Source organism: Bos taurus, chromosome 13 (assembly GCF_002263795.3).
Source record: "Bos taurus isolate L1 Dominette 01449 registration number 42190680 breed Hereford chromosome 13, ARS-UCD2.0, whole genome shotgun sequence".
In the NCBI taxonomy this organism is placed as follows: domain Eukaryota; kingdom Metazoa; phylum Chordata; class Mammalia; order Artiodactyla; family Bovidae; genus Bos; species Bos taurus.
The window spans coordinates 78,232,214-78,241,666 of NC_037340.1; the positions used below are offsets into that span (position 1 = coordinate 78,232,214).

The 9,453-nt window shown below is 56.5% G+C and overlaps 1 long non-coding RNA gene across 1 annotated transcript; it reads left to right on the plus strand.

Moving 5' to 3' along the window:
- The first annotated feature begins 4,209 nt into the window (after positions 1-4,209).
- Positions 4,210-9,226, plus strand: LOC100847835 (uncharacterized). Its single transcript, NR_046267.1, has 3 exons — positions 4,210-4,316; positions 6,092-6,319; positions 8,934-9,226. It is a non-coding gene; the product is annotated as an uncharacterized lncRNA (long non-coding RNA).
- The last annotated feature ends 227 nt before the right edge of the window (positions 9,227-9,453 follow it).

Sequence of the window (9,453 nt, forward strand, 5' to 3'; positions counted from 1 at the left end):
GATTCCATGGACAGATGAGCCTGGTGGACTGTTGTCCATGGGGTCACAAAGAGTCAGACACATCTGAGCGACTTACACTTTCACAATGTGTCTTTTCCTTCCTTTCTTTTCTCCTGTTATACTTTTTAAAAGGTAAATCTTTTATGGAAGTATAACCTGGGTTCAAAAGAGATGGTACATTTTCACCAACCGCATCCACCCAAAGCCCACTCTGTGGGCGTGTCTTCTTGTGGCTTCCCACCTCCTCCCCATTTTCCAGCCTGTCTCTCTGTTCCTGAGTCCTCGTGTATCAGTCCTGTCTGTAAGTGGAGCATCCGTGATCCTCCGTAATAGCCGCACACTTGGTGCCCAATAAGTAAGTGGTTGGTAGATGAACTCACGGAAACAAGAGGAAAAAACAAACAACAGCAAAACCCAGCTCTGGGTCACTGAGGGCCCCGTCGGGGCGGCTTTTGGTTAACTGGCATCTGTTGTGAAAGCTCTGAAAGCACAGACCATCCAGCAGCTGAGCGAGGCGTTTTCCAGAGAAGAATAACACTGTGGGTGTCACGGGGTCCTTGGAGGAGCTGACGGGATAGCGTTGGGTCGGGGGGGCACCAGTCTCTGAGATCAGCTGAACCCCAGGGCTCCAGGATTCTTCGGAGGTCCCACAGCTGGGAAGTGACCGCACGGCGTCCTGGACCCAGAGCCTCTGATGCCGCTCTCCACGTTTCCCTGTTGTTCTCTGCTGTGTCTGTGACCCCGTGTCTGGCGCACAGCAGACTCTCAAGGAATGTGCTCCAGGAATGAGCACAACCTGGGCTAAGCCCCTGAATACAGCAGAAAGCAAGACAGCCCCAGACCGAGTCTTCATGGCATTTGCACCCTCGTGACGGGAGATACAGCCAGTCAGATGGTGAGCGCTGTGAAGAAAAATAAAGAGCCTGCCGCCCTCCAGGCTCCTCTGTCCATGAGGACTCTCCAGGCAAGAATACTGGAGTGGGTTGCCGTGCCCTTCTCCAGGGGATTTTCCCAACCCAGGGATCAAACCCAGGTCTCCCACATTGCCTAAGCCACTGGGGAAGTCCTCAGAAGAGGAAGGAGAGGGAATTCTCAGGTGGTCCAGGGTTTGAGACCCCATGCTTTCATTGCCAAGGGCCTGGGTTTGATCCCTGGTTGAGGAACTAAGATCCTGAAAGCCTTGCAGTGTGGCCAAAATAATTTTTTTTAAATAAAAAAAAACCACTTTGATTATAAAAAGAGAGAAGGAATGCTGGTGTGTGTGTATGTGTGTGTGTGTGTGTGACATTGCATTTAACTACAGAGGTCAGGAAGGGCCTCAGTGAGAGAGGCTGTATTTAAGCAAAGGCCTGGAGGAGGAGGGAGAGTGGGACAGGGGCCAGCATGTGCAAAGGGCCTGGGGTGGGGTCAGGCCTCCCCTGTGGGGGAGCGGCAGGGAGGCTGCCTGGGGGCTGCTGGGAGTGAGGGGAGAAGGAGGAGAGGTGCTGGAAGGTGGTGCGTGGATGCGGTCATGGAGACGTGGCATTCTGAGCAGAGGGGGGTATGATTCAATTTCTCCCCCCAGGGTTATGGGTGGTGGCAGCCAAGGAGAGGAGAGACTGGAATGAAAGAACGGTGGAAGTGCTGAGTCCAGGGCCTGGTACACAGTAGGCACTCAATAAATAGCATCACGGTACTGTGGAGGCTTTGAATGGAGTGACCTGCTAAGCTTTAATGGAGTCCTTGCAGGTTGGGTGAGGCCCGAGGGGACCCCTTACGGAAGGCTTGGTGCCTCCTGATGAACTGGGTGGTGGGGAGGCAGGGGAAGACCCCCTGCGGTGGGGCAGGAGTGGCTGGTGAGTGGGAGGAGGGGCCAGGCCGGGGCTGGCAGGGAGCCGGGCGCTGGCAGCACAGTGACTGGTTCTCTGGCGGTAGAGGCAGGAAGCAGACCGTGTCCCCTGAGGCGCCCCACCGCTCCCCGGGGCCTCTTCTGTATGGCTTCCGGGGAGCCTGATTTCTGGCTGGTGTCCTCTGCTCTGTGGCTCCTACCCCAGGCCTCTCAGCATCCCTCTCCCGCACGCCCTGTAGCTGGCTCTCCCATCAGCCAGCTCACACCATGTCCTTGCTCACACCTACGCCTCACCCCTCCTCACCTCCCACCCTCTCTCCTCTTTGGAGGGCCGGTCCTCCAGCCCCCAGCTTTCTGCTCCTCTGTCTCTTGCTCTCGGCCCATGCTGCTGCCTTGTTGACAAATGCCTTTCCCTCCCCTCTCCCCCAGGTTCATGCCTACTCCTGACTTGACCCTCACTGGAGAGGGTCCTCACCCAAAGAGGACTTCCCTGACCCTCCATGTGCTCCCTTCCACCCCTGTGCATGGTCTTCACAGCCAGGACCCCGTTCAGGGTCCGGATGTGTGTGATTGTCTGTCTGCGGTCACTCTCTTCCGTAGGCGCTGAGATCCTGGGGCAGGAACCGGTCTGTCTTGTGGATCCTGGGCTGCCAGCGCTTAGAACGGCACCTGGTACTTGGTAGGTGCTCCGAATCCTGCATGGAGGTTGGGAGGTGGTTGGCTGGATGAGGGTCTGTGAACAGGGAGCTAGATGGATAGATGGATGGATGGGTAGGGTGGTCTGCGTGATGATGTGAACAGTGAACAGGAGGAGGAGGAGGGGCGGGCTGGTAGGCAGATCACTGGGTGGGTGGGGGGATCAGTGCTGGCTAACTGACAGGAGATTGGACCAGGGTGTGTGGCATGCAAGAGAAAACTCGTGGCCTAAGGGTTGGGAGACCTTGGTTCAAGTTCAGCCTGGCTGCATATCAACATGAGGGCCAGTGGAATCTTAGCCTTGTCCAATTGCCTCTCTTTGCCTCTGTTTCCCCTTTTATTGATTTTTTTCAGCTTTCATTATTGCTTACGTTTCACCGTGCAGAGTCCTTTTTACCACCCCCACCGATGTTTCCAGAGCCTCACATGAATGGAACAAAAGGGAGACTCTGAGATGGGAGGGCAGGGTGTCCCCCTGGGCCCTGAGAGCTGGAAACACAGCTGGAAAACACAACTAGACAGTCCACTATTTTGCCACAGCCTCTCAGCTCGATGAGTTCCTCTTCTCTGGGAGGTATTTGCTAAACACGCAGATTCTAGGGTCCTTCACCCAAGCTCCCACTTCGGATGCTTTGGAGCATCCAGAAGTCTGCAATTGTGATGATTTCTGAGCTTATCCCCAGGTTACAGTCACTGCCACCTTCCTAGACAACTGGATCCTACAGGTCAGCAGCCCAGAGAGTGTGCGAACCTGTGCGGATACACGTGTGTGTTGGGAGGATGCGAAAGGACTGGAAGCAACCAGGATGTCCATTAGTTGGGGGGCAAGTTCGCTGGGGCTGTTCTACTCCCTGGAGGACACAGCAGGCGTTAGAAATAAGGAAGAAGGCTTTGATAAGACAAGATCTCCCAGATACGGCTAAGTGAAAAAGCAGGTGCAGAACAGTGTCTATTGTTCCACCACTTATGTTAAAACATTCATAAAAGAAGAGACATGTGGATATGCCTGGATGATTCTGGAAGGACACCCAAGAAACTGGGACCGGGGTGACCTCTGGGGAAGGAGACCCGGGGTCCAGGAGCAAGAGGGGGACCTTTGTTTACATCTGCATCCCTTCCTGGGTCCTGGGTTCAAAGTCTGACCCTATTCAGCTGTGTGGCCCTAAGGCTCTCTGAGTCGCAGTTTCCCCCACGTGCTTCTAGGGTTGTTAAGTTTCCAGCCCTAGCCTGGGCTGGCTGGAGGGCCCAGGCGAGCTGATCCTGCCTCCCCTTCTGTTTTCCAGGACGCTCCGGGTCAGGCCCCACTTGGCGCAAGGAGGGTGGGTCCCTGGGGAGGGGGTGGCTCCGCAGGGCGGAGCTGAGCTGGAAAAACCGGCAGGGTTGGAGCAGTCAGTGCAGACACGGTCTTCACTCCTCTGCCTAGGGCCTCTCAGCGTCACTCACTCCCACCCTGTGCCCCCGAGGGGCTGCGACCCGAAGGGCTTCCCTCGACCTGACCCGGGGCTTCGGGCTGGAGACCAGCAGGGAAGGGGAGAGTGCCTGGGCTTTAAGCTGGGGCTAGAGGGCAAGGAGACGGGGAGAGACAGAGAGAGAGAGGACAGAGAGCAGGAGACACACACACACACACACACACTCACGGGCGCGTGCGCACGCGTGTACACACACACACACACACACACACACACACAGCCAGGTGCCGCTGAGAGAGGTGAAGAACCAGAGACAGCAGGAGAGACACAGTGGGGATCTCGGAGCAGGAGTGTGGGTGGCCAGGAGCCTGGGGCCGCCCGAGGTACAGGGAGCTTGGGGGTGGGAGGGTGTGGGCACGGGGCAGAGCCTGCTGCAGGCCTCGCTAGCCAGGCTGCCTCCACGCCTCGGGGTTGCAGTTGCAGTTCTGCGTGTTTCTGGGAACTGGCTCAGGGGGCCCCTTCTCTTGCCCCTCCAGCCTTCCCTCGGGACCTTGTACCTGGAGGCTGCCTCTCAGAGCAGAGGTGGGGAGGCCTGAGGTGAAACTGGGCTAATTACTGCTCAAAACTGAGATAATCGCTGCCTGGAACTGCCTGTGGGTCCCTGGGATGGCTCCGTTGGGCCTCTGATGCAGGCTGCCAGAGCCCTGAATGTCGGACCAAGGAGGGCTCTGGAGGCCTGGAGCCTCAGGTCTGAGAACCTGACATTACTCAGCGCCCCCAGGCCGTCCTGCAAATCTAATGCCCTGGACTCCTGGTCTGAGCACATCTATCCTAAGCCCTGCCTGCAGCCCTCCATGGCTCCCAGTGGCCCATAAACTAAAATCCCAGCCCCTTACCTTGGCCTAGAGGTGCCTGTTGATCTGTTTCTGGCCCTGCCTCATCACCCTGACCCTCCCTTTCTATGCTTTCACCCCGGATGGTCCACGCTGGGCCCACAGCAGGACCTTCGCACATGCTCCTGGGATTCTCTTCCTCTTCTTCTTCCCAGAGCTCTGTCCTACATGTGCTTCAGCCCTCAGCTCAAAGTCGCCTCACCAGGAGGCCTCTCCTGCACCTCTCCTTCCTTTTCTTCTTCTTCTCCTTTTTTTTTTTTTGCTTTTTTCACCGAGCCACGTGGTGTGTGGGACCTTAGTTCCCTGACCAGGGATTGAACCCACACCCCCTGCACTGGAAGCATAGAGTGTTAACTACGGGAACACCAGGGAAGTCCCTCTTCTTCCTTCCTTTTAACGGGACTCCAGCTCTGATGCCTGCTTCCTCCACGCAAGTGTTAGCTTTCTGAGGACAGGCACCAGCTCTGCTTGGTCACTGCTGTGTCCCGCCGTGAGCCAGCCAGCGACCATCAGGAAGCAGCTGGACATTTTCTGATGTGTGGATTCCTCCTAGGAAGGGATCTGAGAGGAACCCCTGGGTCTCCCTGCACCATCCCCGCTCCTCCTGCAGTTCCAGCCTCAGAAGATCCTGCGTCTGAGTCTTCACAGCTGCAGGGCGGCCATGGCTGTGATGTTGTAATGAATCACTGGCCAGAATCCGGTCCTGATTATCTCTGGGCTGTGCCTGGCCTGCCTGACATCGAGGGGGCTGGGACCACAGGCCACCGTATCAGGGGCCCCAGCCATCCCACTGGGCTCTGGCCTCTGGCCGCAGATAACAGCACAGGCCCTGGTGGCCTCACCTCAGCTGTAGGCACCTGCATGGAGGACATGCTAGGTGGCCTCGGGCAAGTCCCTGAGCTCTGCCGGGTTGCAAGTCACAGGGGGTGGGGTCCTGCCCCGTAGAAGAGAGTGAGGGGCGAGGGGGAAATAGGGTCTGTGGCTGGGAGACCTTGGATGTGACAGAAGTGACTTCTCAAGGAGAGTGAAATAGGGAAGGGGTGACACATGGCAAGATCCCCATGTGACCCCATGGGGGCGGGGAGAGTCCAGGGTGACTGACAGCCCAAAGGAACCCTGGATGCCCGAGGTTTCCTGAGGCCCACTGAAGTGGAGGCAGAAAGTGCTGGCAAGCGAGGCTCTAAGCTATTTCTTGGACACTGATCCCACGATGGCCTCAGTTTCCTCCTTGTGAAGCAGGGACCGTAAGAGTTTCTACTTCACAGGGACGTGCTTACATGGGATACTGTCTGTGAGGCGCTTGGAACCGTACCTGATGGTGGGAAGCAATCAGTAAAGACCGTTACTGCCACCTGCTGAAGTCTTGCCTTTTCCAGTCCCCACTGCTCAGGGTCTCCCGCCCCGGCACCGTTCAGGCTGGACGATCGCTCTCCTGCTCCCGTCTCACCCCTACATCTCCTCTCCACGTGCTGCCCGATGGAGCCTTAGGAAACGTAAGCAGGATCCGCGTGCAGCAACTTTGCTCAACAGTCTCCGTGGTTCCCACTGCCCTCAGAATAAGGATTAACCTTCTAATCACAAGCCGAAGGTGCCGCCTGACGTTCCCCCCAGGCTCCTGCCACTCTCCCTCTCATGCTCTCTGCTAGAGTGCTTTCCTCCCTGCCCCTTCTGGTCTCATCTCCGTGGATCTCTCCTTGCAGCCATCATATGGCCGTATGGTTACACTTGCTCAGTCGATGATTCAGTGGAGGTCTATTCCCTACTCCGGAATGCAAGGCAGGAACCGTGTCAGTTCTGTTTCCTGCTCTATTCCCAGTGCCCATCACAGGGCTCGACACACACTAACATTAAGATTTGTCGAATGAGAGAATGAATAATGGTTTGGTGAGCTGGAGGTTGGGGTGGGCTGGACATGACTGAGGGCGCAGGTTCTTCCTACATCGTGGTTCTGTCCTCTCTTCTCAGCCCAGTTCCTTATAGCTCCATGATGGCTGCCAAAGCTCCTGCCATCTCTTCCTCACGTGGCTATGGTCAAGGCAGGCAAAGGCCTTCATACATCCTCTTAAGAATGAAGAAATTGTTCCCAGAAGTCCCTTGGCAGAATTCCCCATCTCACTGGCCACAGATACACTCCACGACTAACCTCAGCCAATCAATGCAAGGGGAGAGAGAGGGTCACGTTTGGCTTGGGCCAATCAGCCTTCGCCCCCCAGGGCACTGTGGGCAGAGCCTGCCCTTGACTTATAAGAGAGAATGCAGCTGGGGCCAGGTCTGGGGCCAGAGCTGTGGACTCTGAACTGGGGGCATTCTGAGCATCACTGAGGCTGTGGGTCCCCCACCCTGCCTTCCCTCTCTAGGGAGCCCTTGGGTGGTGTCTGTGAGAGGAAAGGTATGGCTGGGTGAGGGTGTCAGGCAAATTAGATGGCCAGACGCCTTCACCTCAGTAAATATTGATAACGCCAGGAATGGAGCAGGGGTGGGCGGGCCCAGAGCGAATGTAGGGAAGAGGGAGCCTGGGCCAGAGATACTGAGGGAGGGCCAGAGAGAAACGATGGAGAGGTGGAGACACTGAGGGAGAGACAGAGCGACACGGGGGAGAGACAGAGTCATGAGGGAGAGACAGAGAGGCGGGGAGAGACAGACGGGGGAGAGACAGAGAGATGGGGAGAGACAGAGAGATATGAGGGAGAGACAGAGAGACAGAGGGAGAGACAGAGACATGAGGGAGAGACAGAGAGATATGAGAGAGAGAGACACTGAGGGAGAGACAGAAACATGAGGGAGAGACAGAGAGACGGGGAGAGACAGAGACATGGGGGAGAGATAGAGACACTGAGGGAGAGACAGATATGAGGGAGAGACAGAGAGACGGGGAGAGACAGATGGGGGAGAGACAGAGAGATATGAGGGAGAGACAGAGACACTGAGGGAGAGACAGAGACATGGGGGAGAGACAGAGACACTGAGGGAGAGACAGATATGAGGGAGAGACAGAGAGACGGGGAGAGACAGACGGGGGAGAGACAGAGAGATGGGGAGAGACAGAGACATGGGGAGAGATAGAGACACTGAGGGAGAGACAGAGAGACGGGGAGAGACAGAGAGACAGAGGGAGAGACAGAGAGACATGGGGGAGAGATAGAGACACTGAGGGAGAGACAGAGACATGGGGGAGAGACAGAGGAAAGAGAAAGGCAGGGAGATACAGAAGGGGAGAGAAACAGAGAGAGACTTTGCAGGAAGGCTTCTGCATCAGCGCCCTAGCAGGCCGAGGCCCTGTCGTGGTGGAGCAGCATCTCTGCCCCTTCTCCTTGTATAGCTGTCCTGGGCCAGTCATGTGCCAGCCTGAGCCTTGGTGTTCTCCTCTGCTGGATGGGGTAAACGACCCCTTTCCATAGGACTGCTTGGCAGGCCCATCACACCAGGATTATCATTGCCTCAGTGGCCTCTTTTGGCCTATAAATGGCCTGGAATGGTTGGGAATTATTGCCCTAGGGGACGGGGGGATGTGTCCAGGGTCACAGCAAGAGGGCAGGAGGGATCTTGGCTGTGATTCTAAAGCCTGTGCCCTGTCTGTGCCCCGCAGGGCTGAATGGAGCAGGGAGGAGGGGCATCCCAGCTGCTGGGCACCTTGAGGGGTGGTGCTCACAGCAATCCTAGTGATAATGCCAATGGCCCTTGTGTTCTCAGGGCGGCCCAAGCACTGGACACTAACCCACTGAGGGCAACACTGCTCGATTCTACTCACTCTGTGCTTCCTAGTGTGCTGATGAGGAAACAGCCTCAGAGGCCCGCAGTGACTTCCTAAGACAGAGCTGGGGTTTGGACTCAGACAGGCTGGGTCTGAGCCCCTGCTCCTCACAGGTTGGCTGACCTGGGGGCAGTCACCCCCTCTCTCTCAGCCTCAGTTTCCCCATTTGTAAAATAGGAAAACGGCAGTTTAAAAGATTTAAAAGACATGAGGATTAAATGAGATGATGTAGAGGAAGTGCCTAAGCATGGGTCTTGGTACACAGTCAATGTTCAATAAAGGTTAAATGGTAGGTTGGGTAATAGTTTTAAAGTAATTTGAAAACAATCCCTTTAATTGCTCTCTTTTTTACAAAGGAAGAGCTGAGGTCCAGAGAGGGGAAGTGACTTGCCCAAGGTCCCCGGCCAAGTGGACGAGCTGAGATTGGAATCTCGTGATCCAGAAGCCAAAGCTCGCTGCCAGCCCTTCGTGGTGCCATGATGGCTCAGCCCTGGATGGCCTGTTGGAGCGTCAGTCCCTGTGGGTCAAGGAGATGCCCGTGGCTTGGTCCCGTGTCCCTCTGGCCTGGCATTAGCCGTATCACCCGTTGGGATGGTTGCAAAATCCCCCTCGCTTTAGCAGTCGATAAAGAGTGCCCATTGCAAAACTCTCAGCGGCAAAATTATTAACTGTTGTGTCACCCTGCGGCCAGGCCCCGGGTGCCCCTTTCCTGCCTGGAGGCCTGGGTGGAGCCGAGTTCTCACTCTCTCCCTCCGTGCCCTGACCCAGCAGAGGCTGGGGTGGGCTGGGAGTCAGCAGGGGGCTTTCAGGGAGTGGGCAGAGGGCAGACGTGGCCACTGGGCCCACCCACAGCTCTCCACTCTCAGGAAATGATGG